Genomic DNA, 23,075 nt, shown 5'->3' with positions numbered 1-23,075 from the left:
TTATTAGTTGCTTGCCCAGAATATCGTGGTTGACGAGATCAAAGGCAGCCGACAAGTCTAGCAGAAGAAGCGCAGGTTTGCCTTTGTCCATAATGTCACCCAGTTGTAATTTGAGATCAAGTAGGGCAGATTCTGTCCCATGGCCTGGGTGGAAACCTGATTGTCTTTTCCCTAGGATCTTCTTTTCAGGAATTGCTGGATTTGCGTATAAGCCACTTTGTCCTAGATTTTGAGAAGGAATGGGATGGTGGTGATGGGCCTGTAATTGTTGGCACTTTCAGGGTCCAGTGAAGGTTATTTTTGAAGTGGGCAAACCCACGCTCCTTTTAGCTTGGCGAGAACTGTCTTGGTTTTGAAGGCGGCATTAATGAGGCATTAATGAAGGTTTTTAGAAAGGGTGCAAGGGTGTCAGCGCAGTTTTTGACTAGTTTAGCTGGCCATGCATCACCTTTACACTTTGAGGGCCTGATTTGTTTGATGATATCTAGGACTTTATTTTCCGAGGGGGCAGCTAAATTGATGTGATTAGAGAGGTTTTTGTGAGGTTCATGGATTTTCTTTTGTGGTAACTCGATTTTGTTTAATAAGGCTGTTTGTACACTATAGGCCTCATCACGACCTCAGCGGTAAGGCCGGCGGTATTAGCGCGGGGGCTATTAGCGCGACTGCCATAGCCCCCGGCACAAATAGCGTGGGATCACGAGTTGGGCGGACTTGGAAGTCCCCATTCCCCATTGAGCCCATTCGGGAATGCCCCATTCCCCATTGGGCTCAATGGGGAAATTTCGCGCTCACCCGCCGGCGGATTTCCCGCCGGCGGTATGAGCGCGAAATCTCGGCGGATTTCACACCAGCTCAGAGCTGGGTTGAAATCCGCCGAGGCCCTAATAACGCTACCGCCGGATTTAAGGGTTACCGCCGAGGTCGTGATGAGGCCCTATTACACCAGACTTTGTCTTTGATGATCTCTTGGGGTTTAATGGCTGGGGTGGATAACTCTTTGAAGATGGCAAAGAGTTCTTTGGATTCAGACGTGGCGTTGGTGATTCTTTCATTTTAGGATGCAGTTTTAGCATTAGTTATGGCCTTCTTATATTGAGTGGCCAGAGTTTGTAGGATGATAGCGTGGATTCCTGTGGGGATCCTAGCCATTTGCTTAGGGTTTTGCATTTTTGGGTGCAGAGTTCTTTAAGTTCTGCAGAGAACCAGGTGTTGGAATGTTTTATTTTTTTGCCTTTTTTGTTTTGGTGTTGACCGCCGAGGTCATGGTTGTGTTATAGATGTCCGCCAGTAATGCTGGGTCAGATGAGTTTGGGATGTTGAGAGTTAGGGGGTCTAGATGGGGTAGGATCCTTTCTTTGGTAAGGTTCCTAGCACTTCTGGCTGGAGCTGGTGGGATGGGGGTGGGATTTCTGGGTGCCTTGGCGCCCATTGGTAAGAAGAAGTGTATGAGGTGATGGTCAGACCAAGGGGTAGGGGTGTTGGAGCTGACGTCTGTGCAATTGTGGTCAACTACACAGTCAAGGGTGAGCCCTTTGCAGTGAGTAGGTGTGAGGATTTTTTGTATGGAACTCATCTCCTGTAGCGCTTGGGCCATGGCTTTGGAGGATCTGTCTTTCTGGTCTTTAAGTCCCAGATTGAGATCACCTATAAGAACTGTTTTGGTAGAGTTTTTTATGCTATCACCTAGAAGATAGATAAGGTTAAGGAAATCAGCTATGGGACCTGGAGGTTTGCAGACTAGGTGGATGGTGACGGTGGTTTTGGGCGAGGTGGAGATCTTGACTCAGAGGGAGTTGATGTTTTTCCCGAGGTTGGAGGGGGTTTGCCTTACCGCTAGGCAGTTTTTGACTATGAGGGCTGCTCCCTCACCTTTGGCTCTGTGTCTATCATGCCTCTATATAGTGTGTTCTTGTGGAAGGGCTAGTGAGAGAGCAGGACCTGCGGCTTCATGGAGCCAAGTCTCAGTGCCCGCTAGAATGTCAAGGTCAATTTGTTTGCTAATTTGGACTCAAATACACATGGAGAGGGATAGGCTAGAGGAAGTAGTTTTCAACGCATGAAGTACTGTAGGTAAGTTTGGGTCGATTCCGAGGCACTGTAAAATGCAGATGCAATGCAGTAGGCTAATTCCAATCAGTGTAAAACCCTAGCGATGCACATGGACACTGTTGGTCCAGGTAGTATAGAACTTTAGAAATCCGCATGGAATGCAGTGGGCTAATTAAAATCCATATAAAACACTAGAAATCCACATGGGATGCAGTGGGCTAATTAAAATCAATATAAAACACTAGAAATCCGCATGGAATGCAGTGGGCTAATTAAAATCAATATAAAACACTAGAAATCCACATGGGATGCAGTGGGCTAATTAAAATCAATATAAAACACTAGAAATCCACACGGGATGCAGTGGGCTAATTCACATCAGACTAAAACACTAGAGATGTACATGAAATGTAGTGCGCTGATTAAAATCGATATAAAACACGAGAGATGCGCAGGGAGTACAGTGGGTTATTTTCATTCAGTATAAAACACTAGAAATCCGCATGGAATGCAGTGGCTTATTAAAATCCATATAAAACACTAGAAATCCACATGGGATGCAGTGGGCTAATTAAAATCAATATAAAACACTAGAAATCCACATGGGATGCAGTGGGCTAATTCACATCAGACTAAAACACTAGAGATGTACATGGAATGTAGTGCGCTAATTCAAATCGATATAACACACTAGAGATGCGCAGGGAGTACAGTGGGTTAATTCCATTCAATATAAAACACTAGAAATCCGCATGGAATTCAGTGGGCTAATTAAAATCAATATAGAACACTAGAAATCCACATGGATTGCAGTGGGCTAATTCACATCAGACTAAAACACTAGAGATGTACATGGAATGTAGTACGCTGATTCAAATCGATATAAAACACTAGAGATGCGCAGGGAGTACAGTGGGTGAATTCCATTCAATATAAAACACTAGAAATCTGCATGGAATGCAGTTGGCTAATTAAAATCAATATAAAACACTAGAAATCCGCATGGAATGCAGTGGGCTAATTAAAATCAATATAAAACACTAGAAATCCACATGGGATGCAGTGGGCTAATTCACATCAAACTAAAACACTAGAGATGTACATGGAATGTAGTGCGCTGATTCAAATCGATATAAAACCCTAGAGATGCGCAGTGAGTTAATTCCATTCAATATAAAACACTAGAAATCCGCATGGAATGCAGTGGGCTAATTAAAATCAATATAAAACACTAGAAATCCACATGGGATGCAGTGGGCTAATTAAAATCAATATAAAACACTAGAAATCCACATGGGATGCAGTGGGCTAATTCACATCAGACTAAAACACTAGAGATGTACATGGAATGTAGTGCGTTGATTCAAATCGATATAAAACACTAGAGATGCGCAGGGAGTTAATTCCATTCAATATAAAACACTAGAAATCCGCATGGAATACAGTGGGCTAATTAAAATCAATATAAAACACTAGAAATCCACATTGGATGCAGTGGGCTAATTCACATCAGACTAAAACACTAGAGATGTACATGGAATGTAGTGCGCTGATTCAAATCGATATAACACACTAGAGATGCGCAGGGAGTACAGTGGGTTAATTCCATTCAATATAAAACACTAGAAATCCGCATGGAATGCAGTGGGCTAATTAAAATCAATATAAAACACTAGAAATCCACATGGGATGCAGTGGGATAATTCACATCAGACTAAAACACTAGAGATGTACATGGAATGTAGTGCGCTGATTAAAATCGATATAAAACACTAGAGATGCACAGGGAGTACAGTGGGTGAATTCCATTCAATATAAAACACTAGAAATCCGCATGGAATGCAGTTGGCTAATTAAAATCAATATAAAACACTAGAAATCCGCATGGAATGCAGTGGGCTAATTAAAATCAATATAAAACACTGGAAATCCACATGGGATGCAGTGGGCTAGTTCACATCAGACTAAAACACTAGAGATGTACATGGAATGTAGTGCGCTGATTCAAATCGATATAAAACACTAGAGATGCGCAGGGAGTACAGTGGGATAATTCCATTCAATATAAAATACTAGAAATCCGCATGGAATGCAGTGGGCTAATTAAAATCAATATAAAACACTAGAAATCCGCATGGAATGCAGTGGGCTAATTAAAATCAATATAAAACACTAGAAATCCACATGGGATGCAGTGGGCTAATTAAAATCATTATAAAACACTAGAAATCCACATGGGATGCAGTGGGCTAATTCACATCAGACTAAAACACTAGAGATGTACATGGAATGTAGTGCGCTGATTCAAATCGATATAAAACACTAGAGATGCGCAGTGAGCTAATTCCATTCAATATAAAACACTAGAAATCCGCATGGAATGCAGTGGGCTAATTAAAATCAATATAAAACACTAGAAATCAGCATGGAATGCAGTGGGCTAATTAAAATCAATATAAAACACTAGAAATCCTAATGGGATGCAGTGGGCTAATTAAAATCATTATAAAACACTAGAAATCCACATGGGATGCAGTGGGCTAACTCTCATCAGACTAAAACACTAGAGATGTACATGGAATGTAGTGCGCTGATTCAAATCGATATAAAACACTAGAGATGCACAGGGAGTACAGTGGGTTAATTTCATTCAATATAAAACACTAGAAATCCGCATGGAATGCAGTGGGCTAATTAAAATCAATATAAAACACTAGAAATCCACATGGGATGCAGTGGGCTAATTCACATCAGACTAAAACACTAGAGATGTACATGGAATGTAGTGCGCTGATTCAAATCGATATAAAACACTAGAGATGCACAGGGAGTACAGTGGGTGAATTCCATTCAATATAAAACACTAGAAATCCGCATGGAATGCAGTTGGCTAATTAAAATCAATATAAAACACTAGAAATCCGCATGGAATGCAGTGGGCTAATTAAAATCAATATAAAACACTAGAAATCCACATGGGCTGCAGTGGGATACTTCACATCAGACTAAAACACTAGAGATGTACATGGAATGTAGTGCACTGATTCAAATCGATATAAAACACTAGAGATGCGCAGGGAGTCCAGTGGGTTAATTCCATTCAATATAAAACACTAGAAATCCACATGGAATGCAGTGGGCTAATTAAAATCAATATAAAACACTAGAAATCCACATGGGATGCAGTGGGCTAATTCACATCAGACTAAAACACTAGAGATGTACATGGAATGTAGTGCGCTGATTAAAATTGATATAAAACACTAGAGATGCGCAGGGAGTACAGTGGGTTAATTCCATTCAGTATAAAACACTAGAAATCCGCATGGAATGCAGTGGGCTAATTAAAATCAATATAAAACACTAGAAATCCACATGGGATGCAGTGGGCTAATTAAAATCATTATAAAACACTAGAAATCCACATGGGATACAGTGGGCTAATTCACATCAGACTAAAACACTAGAGATGTACATGGAATGTAGTACGCTGATTCAAATCGATATAAAACACTAGAGATGCGCAGGGAGTACAGTGGGTGAATTCCATTCAATATAAAACACTAGAAATCTGCATGGAATGCAGTTGGCTAATTAAAATCAATATAAAACACTAGAAATCCGCATGGAATACAGTGGGCTAATTAAAATCAATATAAAACACTAGAAATCCACATGGGATGCAGTGGGCTAATTCACATCAAACTAAAACACTAGAGATGTACATGGAATGTAGTGCGCTGATTCAAATCGATATAAAACCCTAGAGATGCGCAGTGAGTTAATTCCATTCAATATAAAACACTAGAAATCCGCATGGAATGCAGTGGGCTAATTAAAATCAATATAAAACACTAGAAATCCACATGGGATGCAGTGGGCTAATTAAAATCAATATAAAACACTAGAAATCCACATGGGATGCAGTGGGCTAATTCACATCAGACTAAAACACTAGAGATGTACATGGAATGTAGTGCGTTGATTCAAATCGATATAAAACACTAGAGATGCGCAGGGAGTTAATTCCATTCAATATAAAACACTAGAAATCCGCATGGAATGCAGTGGGCTAATTAAAATCAATATAAAACACTAGAAATCCACATTGGATGCAGTGGGCTAATTCACATCAGACTAAAACACTAGAGATGTACATGGAATGTAGTGCGCTGATTCAAATCGATATAACACACTAGAGATGCGCAGGGAGTACAGTGGGTTAATTCCATTCAATATAAAACACTAGAAATCCGCATGGAATGCAGTGGGCTAATTAAAATCAATATAAAACACTAGAAATCCACATGGGATGCAGTGGGATAATTCACATCAGACTAAAACACTAGAGATGTACATGGAATGTAGTGCGCTGATTAAAATCGATATAAAACACTAGAGATGCACAGGGAGTACAGTGGGTGAATTCCATTCAATATAAAACACTAGAAATCCGCATGGAATGCAGTTGGCTAATTAAAATCAATATAAAACACTAGAAATCCGCATGGAATGCAGTGGGCTAATTAAAATCAATATAAAACACTAGAAATCCACATGGGATGCAGTGGGCTAATTAAAATCATTATAAAACACTAGAAATCCACATGGGATGCAGTGGGCTAATTCACATCAGACTAAAACACTAGAGATGTACATGGAATGTAGTGCGCTGATTCAAATCGATATAAAACACTAGAGATGCGCAGTGAGCTAATTCCATTCAATATAAAACACTAGAAATCCGCATGGAATGCAGTGGGCTAATTAAAATCAATATAAAACACTAGAAATCAGCATGGAATGCAGTGGGCTAATTAAAATCAATATAAAACACTAGAAATCCTAATGGGATGCAGTGGGCTAATTAAAATCATTATAAAACACTAGAAATCCACATGGGATGCAGTGGGCTAACTCTCATCAGACTAAAACACTAGAGATGTACATGGAATGTAGTGCGCTGATTCAAATCGATATAAAACACTAGAGATGCACAGGGAGTACAGTGGGTTAATTTCATTCAATATAAAACACTAAAAATCCGCATGGAATGCAGTGGGCTAATTAAAATCAATATAAAACACTAGAAATCCACATGGGATGCAGTGGGCTAATTCACATCAGACTAAAACACTAGAGATGTACATGGAATGTAGTGCGCTGATTCAAATCGATATAAAACACTAGAGATGCACAGGGAGTACAGTGGGTGAATTCCATTCAATATAAAACACTAGAAATCCGCATGGAATGCAGTTGGCTAATTAAAATCAATATAAAACACTAGAAATCCGCATGGAATGCAGTGGGCTAATTAAAATCAATATAAAACACTAGAAATCCACATGGGCTGCAGTGGGATACTTCACATCAGACTAAAACACTAGAGATGTACATGGAATGTAGTGCACTGATTCAAATCGATATAAAACACTAGAGATGCGCAGGGAGTCCAGTGGGTTAATTCCATTCAATATAAAACACTAGAAATCCACATGGAATGCAGTGGGCTAATTAAAATCAATATAAAACACTAGAAATCCACATGGGATGCAGTGGGCTAATTCACATCAGACTAAAACACTAGAGATGTACATGGAATGTAGTACGCTGATTCAAATCGATATAAAACACTAGAGATGCGCAGGGAGTACAGTGGGTGAATTCCATTCAATATAAAACACTAGAAATCCGCATGGAATGCAGTGGGCTAATTAAAATCAATATAAAACACTAGAAATCCACATGGGATGCAGTGGGCTAATTAAAATCATTATAAAACACTAGAAATCCACATGGGATGCAGTGGGCTAATTCACATCAGACTAAAACACTAGAGATGTACATGGAATGTAGTACGCTGATTCAAATCGATATAAAACACTAGAGATGCGCAGGGAGTACAGTGGGTGAATTCCATTCAATATAAAACACTAGAAATCTGCATGGAATGCAGTTGGCTAATTAAAATCAATATAAAACACTAGAAATCCGCATGGAATGCAGTGGGCTAATTAAAATCAATATAAAACACTAGAAATCCACATGGGATGCAGTGGGCTAATTCACATCAAACTAAAACACTAGAGATGTACATGGAATGTAGTGCGCTGATTCAAATCGATATAAAACCCTAGAGATGCGCAGTGAGTTAATTCCATTCAATATAAAACACTAGAAATCCGCATGGAATGCAGTGGGCTAATTAAAATCAATATAAAACACTAGAAATCCACATGGGATGCAGTGGGCTAATTAAAATCAATATAAAACACTAGAAATCCACATGGGATGCAGTGGGCTAATTCACATCAGACTAAAACACTAGAGATGTACATGGAATGTAGTGCGTTGATTCAAATCGATATAAAACACTAGAGATGCGCAGGGAGTTAATTCCATTCAATATAAAACACTAGAAATCCGCATGGAATGCAGTGGGCTAATTAAAATCAATATAAAACACTAGAAATCCACATTGGATGCAGTGGGCTAATTCACATCAGACTAAAACACTAGAGATGTACATGGAATGTAGTGCGCTGATTCAAATCGATATAACACACTAGAGATGCGCAGGGAGTACAGTGGGTTAATTCCATTCAATATAAAACACTAGAAATCCGCATGGAATGCAGTGGGCTAATTAAAATCCATATAAAACACTAGAAATCCACATGGGATGCAGTGGGATAATTCACATCAGACTAAAACACTAGAGATGTACATGGAATGTAGTGCGCTGATTAAAATCGATATAAAACACTAGAGATGCACAGGGAGTACAGTGGGTGAATTCCATTCAATATAAAACACTAGAAATCCGCATGGAATGCAGTTGGCTAATTAAAATCAATATAAAACACTAGAAATCCGCATGGAATGCAGTGGGCTAATTAAAATCAATATAAAACACTGGAAATCCACATGGGATGCAGTGGGCTAGTTCACATCAGACTAAAACACTAGAGATGTACATGGAATGTAGTGCGCTGATTCAAATCGATATAAAACACTAGAGATGCGCAGGGAGTACAGTGGGATAATTCCATTCAATATAAAATACTAGAAATCCGCATGGAATGCAGTGGGCTAATTAAAATCAATATAAAACACTAGAAATCCGCATGGAATGCAGTGGGCTAATTAAAATCAATATAAAACACTAGAAATCCACATGGGATGCAGTGGGCTAATTAAAATCATTATAAAACACTAGAAATCCACATGGGATGCAGTGGGCTAATTCACATCAGACTAAAACACTAGAGATGTACATGGAATGTAGTGCGCTGATTCAAATCGATATAAAACACTAGAGATGCGCAGTGAGCTAATTCCATTCAATATAAAACACTAGAAATCCGCATGGAATGCAGTGGGCTAATTAAAATCAATATAAAACACTAGAAATCAGCATGGAATGCAGTGGGCTAATTAAAATCAATATAAAACACTAGAAATCCTAATGGGATGCAGTGGGCTAATTAAAATCATTATAAAACACTAGAAATCCACATGGGATGCAGTGGGCTAACTCTCATCAGACTAAAACACTAGAGATGTACATGGAATGTAGTGCGCTGATTCAAATCGATATAACACACTAGAGATGCGCAGGGAGTACAGTGGGTTAATTCCATTCAATATAAAACACTAGAAATCCGCATGGAATGCAGTGGGCTAATTAAAATCAATATAAAACACTAGAAATCCACATGGGATGCAGTGGGATAATTCACATCAGACTAAAACACTAGAGATGTACATGGAATGTAGTGCGCTGATTAAAATCGATATAAAACACTAGAGATGCACAGGGAGTACAGTGGGTGAATTCCATTCAATATAAAACACTAGAAATCCGCATGGAATGCAGTTGGCTAATTAAAATCAATATAAAACACTAGAAATCCGCATGGAATGCAGTGGGCTAATTAAAATCAATATAAAACACTGGAAATCCACATGGGATGCAGTGGGCTAGTTCACATCAGACTAAAACACTAGAGATGTACATGGAATGTAGTGCGCTGATTCAAATCGATATAAAACACTAGAGATGCGCAGGGAGTACAGTGGGATAATTCCATTCAATATAAAATACTAGAAATCCGCATGGAATGCAGTGGGCTAATTAAAATCAATATAAAACACTAGAAATCCGCATGGAATGCAGTGGGCTAATTAAAATCAATATAAAACACTAGAAATCCACATGGGATGCAGTGGGCTAATTAAAATCATTATAAAACACTAGAAATCCACATGGGATGCAGTGGGCTAATTCACATCAGACTAAAACACTAGAGATGTACATGGAATGTAGTGCGCTGATTCAAATCGATATAAAACACTAGAGATGCGCAGTGAGCTAATTCCATTCAATATAAAACACTAGAAATCCGCATGGAATGCAGTGGGCTAATTAAAATCAATATAAAACACTAGAAATCAGCATGGAATGCAGTGGGCTAATTAAAATCAATATAAAACACTAGAAATCCTAATGGGATGCAGTGGGCTAATTAAAATCATTATAAAACACTAGAAATCCACATGGGATGCAGTGGGCTAACTCTCATCAGACTAAAACACTAGAGATGTACATGGAATGTAGTGCGCTGATTCAAATCGATATAACACACTAGAGATGCGCAGGGAGTACAGTGGGTTAATTCCATTCAATATAAAACACTAGAAATCCGCATGGAATGCAGTGGGCTAATTAAAATCAATATAAAACACTAGAAATCCACATGGGATGCAGTGGGATAATTCACATCAGACTAAAACACTAGAGATGTACATGGAATGTAGTGCGCTGATTAAAATCGATATAAAACACTAGAGATGCACAGGGAGTACAGTGGGTGAATTCCATTCAATATAAAACACTAGAAATCCGCATGGAATGCAGTTGGCTAATTAAAATCAATATAAAACACTAGAAATCCGCATGGAATGCAGTGGGCTAATTAAAATCAATATAAAACACTGGAAATCCACATGGGATGCAGTGGGCTAGTTCACATCAGACTAAAACACTAGAGATGTACATGGAATGTAGTGCGCTGATTCAAATCGATATAAAACACTAGAGATGCGCAGGGAGTACAGTGGGATAATTCCATTCAATATAAAATACTAGAAATCCGCATGGAATGCAGTGGGCTAATTAAAATCAATATAAAACACTAGAAATCCGCATGGAATGCAGTGGGCTAATTAAAATCAATATAAAACACTAGAAATCCACATGGGATGCAGTGGGCTAATTAAAATCATTATAAAACACTAGAAATCCACATGGGATGCAGTGGGCTAACTCTCATCAGACTAAAACACTAGAGATGTACATGGAATGTAGTGCGCTGATTCAAATCGATATAAAACACTAGAGATGCACAGGGAGTACAGTGGGTTAATTCCATTCAATATAAAACACTAGAAATCCGCATGGAATGCAGTGGGCTAATTAAAATCAATATAAAACACTAGAAATCCACATGGGATGCAGTGGGCTAATTCACATCAGACTAAAACACTAGAGATGTACATGGAATGTAGTGCGCTGATTCAAATCGATATAAAACACTAGAGATGCACAGGGAGTACAGTGGGTGAATTCCATTCAATATAAAACACTAGAAATCCGCATGGAATGCAGTTGGCTAATTAAAATCAATATAAAACACTAGAAATCCGCATGGAATGCAGTGGGCTAATTAAAATCAATATAAAACACTAGAAATCCACATGGGCTGCAGTGGGATACTTCACATCAGACTAAAACACTAGAGATGTACATGGAATGTAGTGCACTGATTCAAATCGATATAAAACACTAGAGATGCGCAGGCAGTACAGTGGGTTAATTCCATTCAGTATAAAACACTAGAAATCCGCATGGAATGCAGTGGGCTAATTAAAATCAATATAAAACACTAGAAATCCACATGGGATGCAGTGGGCTAATTAAAATCATTATAAAACACTAGAAATCCACATGGGATGCAGTGGGCTAACTCACATCAGACTAAAACACTAGAGATGTACATGGAATGTAGTGCGCTGATTCAAATCGATATAAAACACTAGAGATGCACAGGGAGTACAGTGGGTTAATTCCATTCAATATAAAACACTAGAAATCCGCATGGAATGCAGTGGGCTAATTAAAATCAATATAAAACACTAGAAATCCAATGGGATGCAGTGGGCTAATTCACATCAGACTAAAACACTAGAGATGTACATGGAATGTAGTGCGCTGATTAAAATTGATATAAAACACTAGAGATGCGCAGGGAGTACAGTGGGTTAATTCCATTCAGTATAAAACACTAGAAATCCGCATGGAATGCAGTGGGCTAATTAAAATCAATATAAAACACTAGAAATCCACATGGGATGCAGTGGGCTAATTCACATCAGACTAAAACACTAGTGATGTACATGGAATGTAGTGCGCTGATTCAAATCGATATAAAACACTAGAGATGCGCAGGGAGTACAGTGGGTGAATTCCATTCAATATAAAACACTAGAAATCCGCATGGAATGCAGTTGGCTAATTAAAATCAATATAAAACACTAGAAATCCGCATGGAATGCAGTGGGCTAATTAAAATCAATATAAAACACTAGAAATCCACATGGGATGCAGTGGGCTAGTTCAAGTCAGACTAAAACACTAGAGATGTACATGGAATGTAGTGCGCTGATTCAAATCGATATAAAACACTAGAGATGCGCAGGGAGTACAGTGGGTTAATTCCATTCGATATAAAACACTAGAAATCTGCATGGAATGCAGTGGGCTAATTAAAATCAATATAAAACACTAGAAATCAGCATGGAATGCAGTGGGCTAATTAAAATCAATATAAAACACTAGAAATCCACATGGGATGCAGTGGGCTAATTCACATCAGACTAAAACACTAGAGATGTACATGGAATGTAGTGCGCTGATTAAAATTGATATAAAACACTAGAGATGCGCAGGGAGTACAGTGGGTTAATTCCATTCAGTATAAAACACTAGAAATCCGCATGGAATGCAGTGGGCTAATCAAAATCAATATAAAACACTAGAAATCCACATGGGATGCAGTGGGCTAATTCACATCAGACTAAAACACTAGAGATGTACATGGAATGTAGTGCGCTGATTGAAATCGATATAAAACACTAGAGATGTACATGGAATGTAGTGCGCTGATTCAAATCGATATAAAACACTAGAGATGCGCAGGGAGTGCAGTGGGTTAATTCCATTCAATATAAAACACTAGAAATCCACATGGAATGCAGTGGGCTAATTAAAATCAATATAAAACACTAGAAATCTACATGGGATGCAGTGGGCTAATTCACATCAGACTAAAACACTAGAGATGTACATGGAATGTAGTGCGCTGATTCAAATCGATATAAAACACTAGAGATTTACATGGAATGTAGTGCGCTGATTCAAATCGATATAAAACACTAGAGATGCACAGGGAGTACAGTGGGTTAATTCCATTCAATATAAAACACTAGAAATCCACATGGAATGCAGTGGGCTAATTAAAATCAATATAAAACACTAGAAATCTACATGGGATGCAGTGGGCTAATTCACATCAGACTAAAACACTAGAGATGTACATGGAATGTAGTACGCTGATTCAAATCGATATAAAACACTAGAGATGCGCAGGGAGTACAGTGGGTGAATTCCATTCAATATAAAACACTAGAAATCTGCATGGAATGCAGTTGGCTAATTAAAATCAATATAAAACACTAGAAATCCGCATGGAATGCAGTGGGCTAATTAAAATCAATATAAAACACTAGAAATCCACATGGGATGCAGTGGGCTAATTCACATCAAACTAAAACACTAGAGATGTACATGGAATGTAGTGCGCTGATTCAAATCGATATAAAACACTAGAGATGCGCAGTGAGTTAATTCCATTCAATATAAAACACTAGAAATCCGCATGGAATGCAGTGGGCTAATTAAAATCAATATAAAACACTAGAAATCCACATGGGATGCAGTGGGCTAATTAAAATCAATATAAAGCACTAGAAATCCACATGGGATGCAGTGGGCTAATTAAAATCAATATAAAACACTAGAAATCCACATGGGATGCAGTGGGCTAATTCACATCAGACTAAAACACTAGAGATGTACATGGAATGTAGTGGGTTGATTCAAATCGATATAAAACACTAGAGATGCGCAGGGAGTTAATTCCATTCAATATAAAACACTAGAAATCCGCATGGAATGCAGTGGGCTAATTAAAATCAATATAAAACACTAGAAATCCACATTGGATGCAGTGGGCTAATTCACATCAGACTAAAACACTAGAGATGTACATGGAATGTAGTGCGCTGATTCAAATCGATATAACACACTAGAGATGCGCAGGGAGTACAGTGGGTTAATTCCATTCAATATAAAACACTAGAAATCCGCATGGAATGCAGTGGGCTAATTAAAATCAATATAAAACACTAGAAATCCACATGGGATGCAGTGGGATAATTCACATCAGACTAAAACACTAGAGATGTACATGGAATGAAGTGCGCTGATTAAAATCGATATAAAACACTAGAGATGCGCAGGGAGTACAGTGGGTTAATTCCATTCAGTATAAAACACTAGAAATCCGCATGGAATGCAGTGGGCTAATTAAATTCAATATAAAACACTAGAAATCCACATGGGATGCAGTGGGCTAATTCACATCAGACTAAAACACTAGAGATGTACATGGAATGTAGTGCGCTGATTCAAATCGATATAACACACTAGAGATGCGTAGGGAGTACAGTGGGTTAATTCCATTCAGTATAAAACACTAGAAATCCGCATGGAATGCAGTGGGCTAATTAAAATCAATATAAAACACTAGAAATCCACATGGGATGCAGTGGGCTAATTAAAATCATTATAAAACACTAGAAATCCACATGGGATGCAGTGGGCTAACTCACATCAGACTAAAACACTAGAGATGTACATGGAATGTAGTGCGCTGATTCAAATCGATATAAAACACTAGAGATGCGCAGGGAGTACAGTGGGTTAATTCCATTCAGTATAAAACACTAGAAATCCGCATGGAATGCAGTGGGCTAATTAAAATCAATATAAAACACTAGAAATCCACATGGGATGCAGTGGGCTAATTCACATCAGACTAAAACACTAGTGATGTACATGGAATGTAGTGCGCTGATTCAAATCGATATAAAACACTAGAGATGCGCAGGGAGTACAGTGGGTGAATTCCATTCAATATAAAACACTAGAAATCCGCATGGAATGCAGTTGGCTAATTAAAATCAATATAAAACACTAGAAATCCGCATGGAATGCAGTGGGCTAATTAAAATCAATATAAAACACTAGAAATCCACATGGGATGCAGTGGGCTAGTTCAAGTCAGACTAAAACACTAGAGATGTACATGGAATGTAGTGCGCTGATTCAAATCGATATAAAACACTAGAGATGCGCAGGGAGTACAGTGGGTTAATTCCATTCAATATAAAACACTAGAAATCCGCATGGAATGCAGTGGGCTAATTAAAATCAATATAAAACACTAGAAATCCACATGGGATGCAGTGGGCTAATTCACATCAGACTAAAACACTAGTGATGTACATGGAATGTAGTGCGCTGATTCAAATCGATATAAAACACTAGAGATGCGCAGGGAGTACAGTGGGTGAATTCCATTCAATATAAAACACTAGAAATCCGCATGGAATGCAGTTGGCTAATTAAAATCAATATAAAACACTAGAAATCCGCATGGAATGCAGTGGGCTAATTAAAATCAATATAAAACACTAGAAATCCACATGGGATGCAGTGGGCTAGTTCAAGTCAGACTAAAACACTAGAGATGTACATGGAATGTAGTGCGCTGATTCAAATCGATATAAAACACTAGAGATGCGCAGGGAGTACAGTGGGTTAATTCCATTCGATATAAAACACTAGAAATCTGCATGGAATGCAGTGGGCTAATTAAAATCAATATAAAACACTAGAAATCAGCATGGAATGCAGTGGGCTAATTAAAATCAATATAAAACACTAGAAATCCACATGGGATGCAGTGGGCTAATTCACATCAGACTAAAACACTAGAGATGTACATGGAATGTAGTGCGCTGATTAAAATTGATATAAAACACTAGAGATGCGCAGGGAGTACAGTGGGTTAATTCCATTCAGTATAAAACACTAGAAATCCGCATGGAATGCAGTGGGCTAATTAAAATCAATATAAAACACTAGAAATCCACATGGGATGCAGTGGGCTAATTCACATCAGACTAAAACACTAGTGATGTACATGGAATGTAGTGCGCTGATTCAAATCGATATAAAACACTAGAGATGCGCAGGGAGTACAGTGGGTGAATTCCATTCAATATAAAACACTAGAAATCCGCATGGAATGCAGTTGGCTAATTAAAATCAATATAAAACACTAGAAATCCGCATGGAATGCAGTGGGCTAATTAAAATCAATATAAAACACTAGAAATCCACATGGGATGCAGTGGGCTAGTTCAAGTCAGACTAAAACACTAGAGATGTACATGGAATGTAGTGCGCTGATTCAAATCGATATAAAACACTAGAGATGCGCAGGGAGTACAGTGGGTTAATTCCATTCGATATAAAACACTAGAAATCTGCATGGAATGCAGTGGGCTAATTAAAATCAATATAAAACACTAGAAATCAGCATGGAATGCAGTGGGCTAATTAAAATCAATATAAAACACTAGAAATCCACATGGGATGCAGTGGGCTAATTCACATCAGACTAAAACACTAGAGATGTACATGGAATGTAGTGCGCTGATTAAAATTGATATAAAACACTAGAGATGCGCAGGGAGTACAGTGGGTTAATTCCATTCAGTATAAAACACTAGAAATCCGCATGGAATGCAGTGGGCTAATCAAAATCAATATAAAACACTAGAAATCCACATGGGATGCAGTGGGCTAATTCACATCAGACTAAAACACTAGAGATGTACATGGAATGTAGTGCGCTGATTGAAATCGATATAAAACACTAGAGATGTACATGGAATGTAGTGCGCTGATTCAAATCGATATAAAACACTAGAGATGCGCAGGGAGTGCAGTGGGTTAATTCCATTCAATATAAAACACTAGAAATCCACATGGAATGCAGTGGGCTAATTAAAATCAATATAAAACACTAGAAATCTACATGGGATGCAGTGGGCTAATTCACATCAGACTAAAACACTAGAGATGTACATGGAATGTAGTGCGCTGATTCAAATCGATATAAAACACTAGAGATTTACATGGAATGTAGTGCGCTGATTCAAATCGATATAAAACACTAGAGATGCACAGGGAGTACAGTGGGTTAATTCCATTCAATATAAAACACTAGAAATCCACATGGAATGCAGTGGGCTAATTAAAATCAATATAAAACACTAGAAATCTACATGGGATGCAGTGGGCTAATTCACATCAGACTAAAACACTAGAGATGTACATGGAATGTAGTACGCTGATTCAAATCGATATAAAACACTAGAGATGCGCAGGGAGTACAGTGGGTGAATTCCATTCAATATAAAACACTAGAAATCTGCATGGAATGCAGTTGGCTAATTAAAATCAATATAAAACACTAGAAATCCGCATGGAATGCAGTGGGCTAATTAAAATCAATATAAAACACTAGAAATCCACATGGGATGCAGTGGGCTAATTCACATCAAACTAAAACACTAGAGATGTACATGGAATGTAGTGCGCTGATTCAAATCGATATAAAACACTAGAGATGCGCAGTGAGTTAATTCCATTCAATATAAAACACTAGAAATCCGCATGGAATGCAGTGGGCTAATTAAAATCAATATAAAACACTAGAAATCCACATGGGATGCAGTGGGCTAATTAAAATCAATATAAAGCACTAGAAATCCACATGGGATGCAGTGGGCTAATTAAAATCAATATAAAACACTAGAAATCCACATGGGATGCAGTGGGCTAATTCACATCAGACTAAAACACTAGAGATGTACATGGAATGTAGTGGGTTGATTCAAATCGATATAAAACACTAGAGATGCGCAGGGAGTTAATTCCATTCAATATAAAACACTAGAAATCCGCATGGAATGCAGTGGGCTAATTAAAATCAATATAAAACACTAGAAATCCACATTGGATGCAGTGGGCTAATTCACATCAGACTAAAACACTAGAGATGTACATGGAATGTAGTGCGCTGATTCAAATCGATATAACACACTAGAGATGCGCAGGGAGTACAGTGGGTTAATTCCATTCAATATAAAACACTAGAAATCCGCATGGAATGCAGTGGGCTAATTAAAATCAATATAAAACACTAGAAATCCACATGGGATGCAGTGGGATAATTCACATCAGACTAAAACACTAGAGATGTACATGGAATGAAGTGCGCTGATTAAAATCGATATAAAACACTAGAGATGCGCAGGGAGTACAGTGGGTTAATTCCATTCAGTATAAAACACTAGAAATCCGCATGGAATGCAGTGGGCTAATTAAATTCAATATAAAACACTAGAAATCCACATGGGATGCAGTGGGCTAATTCACATCAGACTAAAACACTAGAGATGTACATGGAATGTAGTGCGCTGATTCAAATCGATATAACACACTAGAGATGCGTAGGGAGTACAGTGGGTTAATTCCATTCAGTATAAAACACTAGAAATCCGCATGGAATGCAGTGGGCTAATTAAAATCAATATAAAACACTAGAAATCCACATGGGATGCAGTGGGCTAATTAAAATCATTATAAAACACTAGAAATCCACATGGGATGCAGTGGGCTAACTCACATCAGACTAAAACACTAGAGATGTACATGGAATGTAGTGCGCTGATTCAAATCGATATAAAACACTAGAGATGCGCAGGGAGTACAGTGGGTTAATTCCATTCAGTATAAAACACTAGAAATCCGCATGGAATGCAGTGGGCTAATTAAAATCAATATAAAACACTAGAAATCCACATGGGATGCAGTGGGCTAATTCACATCAGACTAAAACACTAGTGATGTACATGGAATGTAGTGCGCTGATTCAAATCGATATAAAACACTAGAGATGCGCAGGGAGTACAGTGGGTGAATTCCATTCAATATAAAACACTAGAAATCCGCATGGAATGCAGTTGGCTAATTAAAATCAATATAAAACACTAGAAATCCGCATGGAATGCAGTGGGCTAATTAAAATCAATATAAAACACTAGAAATCCACATGGGATGCAGTGGGCTAGTTCAAGTCAGACTAAAACACTAGAGATGTACATGGAATGTAGTGCGCTGATTCAAATCGATATAAAACACTAGAGATGCGCAGGGAGTACAGTGGGTTAATTCCATTCGATATAAAACACTAGAAATCCGCATGGAATGCAGTGGGCTAATTAAAATCAATATAAAACACTAGAAATCAGCATGGAATGCAGTGGGCTAATTAAAATCAATATAAAACACTAGAAATCCACATGGGATGCAGTGGGCTAATTCACATCAGACTAAAACACTAGAGATGTACATGGAATGTAGTGCGCTGATTAAAATTGATATAAAACACTAGAGATGCACAGGGAGTACAGTGGGTTAATTCCATTCAGTATAAAACACTAGAAATCTGCATGGAATGCAGTGGGCTAATTAAAATCAATATAAAACACTAGAAATCCACATGGGATGCAGTGGGCTAATTCACATCAGACTAAAACACTAGAGATGTACATGGAATGTAGTGCGCTGATTGAAATCGATATAAAACACTAGAGATGTACATGGAATGTAGTGCGCTGATTCAAATCGATATAAAACACTAGAGATGCGCAGGGAGTACAGTGGGTTAATTCCATTCAATATAAAACACTAGAAATCCACATGGAATGCAGTGGGCTAATTAAAATCAATATAAAACACTAGAAATCTACATGGGATGCAGTGGGCTAATTCACATCAGACTAAAACACTAGAGATGTACATGGAATGTAGTGCGCTGACTCAAATCGATATAAAACACTAGAGATGTACATGGAATGTAGTGCGCTGATTCAAATCGATATAAAACACTAGAGATGCACAGGGAGTACAGTGGGTTAATTCCATTCAATATAAAACACTAGAAATCCACATGGAATGCAGTGGGCTAATTAAAATCAATATAAAACACTAGAAATCTACATGGGATGCAGTGGGCTAATTCACATCAGACTAAAACACTAGAGATGTACATGGAATGTAGTACGCTGATTCAAATCGATATAAAACACTAGAGATGCGCAGGGAGTACAGTGGGTGAATTCCATTCAATATAAAACACTAGAAATCCACATGGAATGCAGTTGGCTAATTAAAATCAATATAAAACACTAGAAATCCACATGGGATGCAGTGGGCTAATTCACATCAGACTAAAACACTAGAGATGTACATGGAATGTAGTACGCTGATTCAAATCGATATAAAACACTAGAGATGCGCAGGGAGTACAGTGGGTGAATTCCATTCAATATAAAACACTAGAAATCTGCATGGAATGCAGTTGGCTAATTAAAATCAATATAAAACACTAGAAATCCGCATGGAATACAGTGGGCTAATTAAAATCAATATAAAACACTAGAAATCCACATGGGATGCAGTGGGCTAATTCACATCAAACTAAAACACTAGAGATGTACATGGAATGTAGTGCGCTGATTCAAATCGATATAAAACCCTAGAGATGCGCAGTGAGTTAATTCCATTCAATATAAAACACTAGAAATCCGCATGGAATGCAGTGGGCTAATTAAAATCAATATAAAACACTAGAAATCCACATGGGATGCAGTGGGCTAATTAAAATCAATATAAAACACTAGAAATCCACATGGGATGCAGTGGGCTAATTCACATCAGACTAAAACACTAGAGATGTACATGGAATGTAGTGCGTTGATTCAAATCGATATAAAACACTAGAGATGCGCAGGGAGTTAATTCCATTCAATATAAAACACTAGAAATCCGCATGGAATGCAGTGGGCTAATTAAAATCAATATAAAACACTAGAAATCCACATTGGATGCAGTGGGCTAATTCACATCAGACTAAAACACTAGAGATGTACATGGAATGTAGTGCGCTGATTCAAATCGATATAACACACTAGAGATGCGCAGGGAGTACAGTGGGTTAATTCCATTCAATATAAAACACTAGAAATCGGCATGGAATGCAGTGGGCTAATTAAAATCAATATAAAACACTAGAAATCCACATGGGATGCAGTGGGATAATTCACATCAGACTAAAACACTAGAGATGTACATGGAATGTAGTGCGCTGATTAAAATCGATATAAAACACTAGAGATGCACAGGGAGTACAGTGGGTGAATTCCATTCAATATAAAACACTAGAAATCCGCATGGAATGCAGTTGGCTAATTAAAATCAATATAAAACACTAGAAATCCGCATGGAATGCAGTGGGCTAATTAAAATCAATATAAAACACTAGAAATCCACATGGGATGCAGTGGGCTAATTAAAATCATTATAAAACACTAGAAATCCACATGGGATGCAGTGGGCTAATTCACATCAGACTAAAACACTAGAGATGTACATGGAATGTAGTGCGCTGATTCAAATCGATATAAAACACTAGAGATGCGCAGTGAGCTAATTCCATTCAATATAAAACACTAGAAATCCGCATGGAATGCAGTGGGCTAATTAAAATCAATATAAAACACTAGAAATCAGCATGGAATGCAGTGGGCTAATTAAAATCAATATAAAACACTAGAAATCCTAATGGGATGCAGTGGGCTAATTAAAATCATTATAAAACACTAGAAATCCACATGGGATGCAGTGGGCTAACTCTCATCAGACTAAAACACTAGAGATGTACATGGAATGTAGTGCGCTGATTCAAATCGATATAAAACACTAGAGATGCACAGGGAGTACAGTGGGTTAATTTCATTCAATATAAAACACTAAAAATCCGCATGGAATGCAGTGGGCTAATTAAAATCAATATAAAACACTAGAAATCCACATGGGATGCAGTGGGCTAATTCACATCAGACTAAAACACTAGAGATGTACATGGAATGTAGTGCGCTGATTCAAATCGATATAAAACACTAGAGATGCACAGGGAGTACAGTGGGTGAATTCCATTCAATATAAAACACTAGAAATCCGCATGGAATGCAGTTGGCTAATTAAAATCAATATAAAACACTAGAAATCCGCATGGAATGCAGTGGGCTAATTAAAATCAATATAAAACACTAGAAATCCACATGGGCTGCAGTGGGATACTTCACATCAGACTAAAACACTAGAGATGTACATGGAATGTAGTGCACTGATTCAAATCGATATAAAACACTAGAGATGCGCAGGGAGTCCAGTGGGTTAATTCCATTCAATATAAAACAGTAGAAATCCACATGGAATGCAGTGGGCTAATTAAAATCAATATAAAACACTAGAAATCCACATGGGATGCAGTGGGCTAATTCACATCAGACTAAAACACTAGAGATGTACATGGAATGTAGTGCGCTGATTAAAATTGATATAAAACACTAGAGATGCGCAGGGAGTACAGTGGGTTAATTCCATTCAGTATAAAACACTAGAAATCCGCATGGAATGCAGTGGGCTAATTAAAATCAATATAAAACACTAGAAATCCACATGGGATGCAGTGGGCTAATTAAAATCATTATAAAACACTAGAAATCCACATGGGATGCAGTGGGCTAATTCACATCAGACTAAAACACTAGAGATGTACATGGAATGTAGTACGCTGATTCAAATCGATATAAAACACTAGAGATGCGCAGGGAGTACAGTGGGTGAATTCCAT

Source organism: Ambystoma mexicanum, chromosome 6q, assembly GCF_040938575.1.
Source record: "Ambystoma mexicanum isolate Mex_15411 chromosome 6q, UKY_AmexF1_1, whole genome shotgun sequence".
NCBI classification, from domain to species: Eukaryota; Metazoa; Chordata; class Amphibia; order Caudata; family Ambystomatidae; genus Ambystoma; species Ambystoma mexicanum.
The sequence above is the reverse complement of the archived record's forward strand: the minus strand, read 5'-3'. Positions refer to the sequence as shown.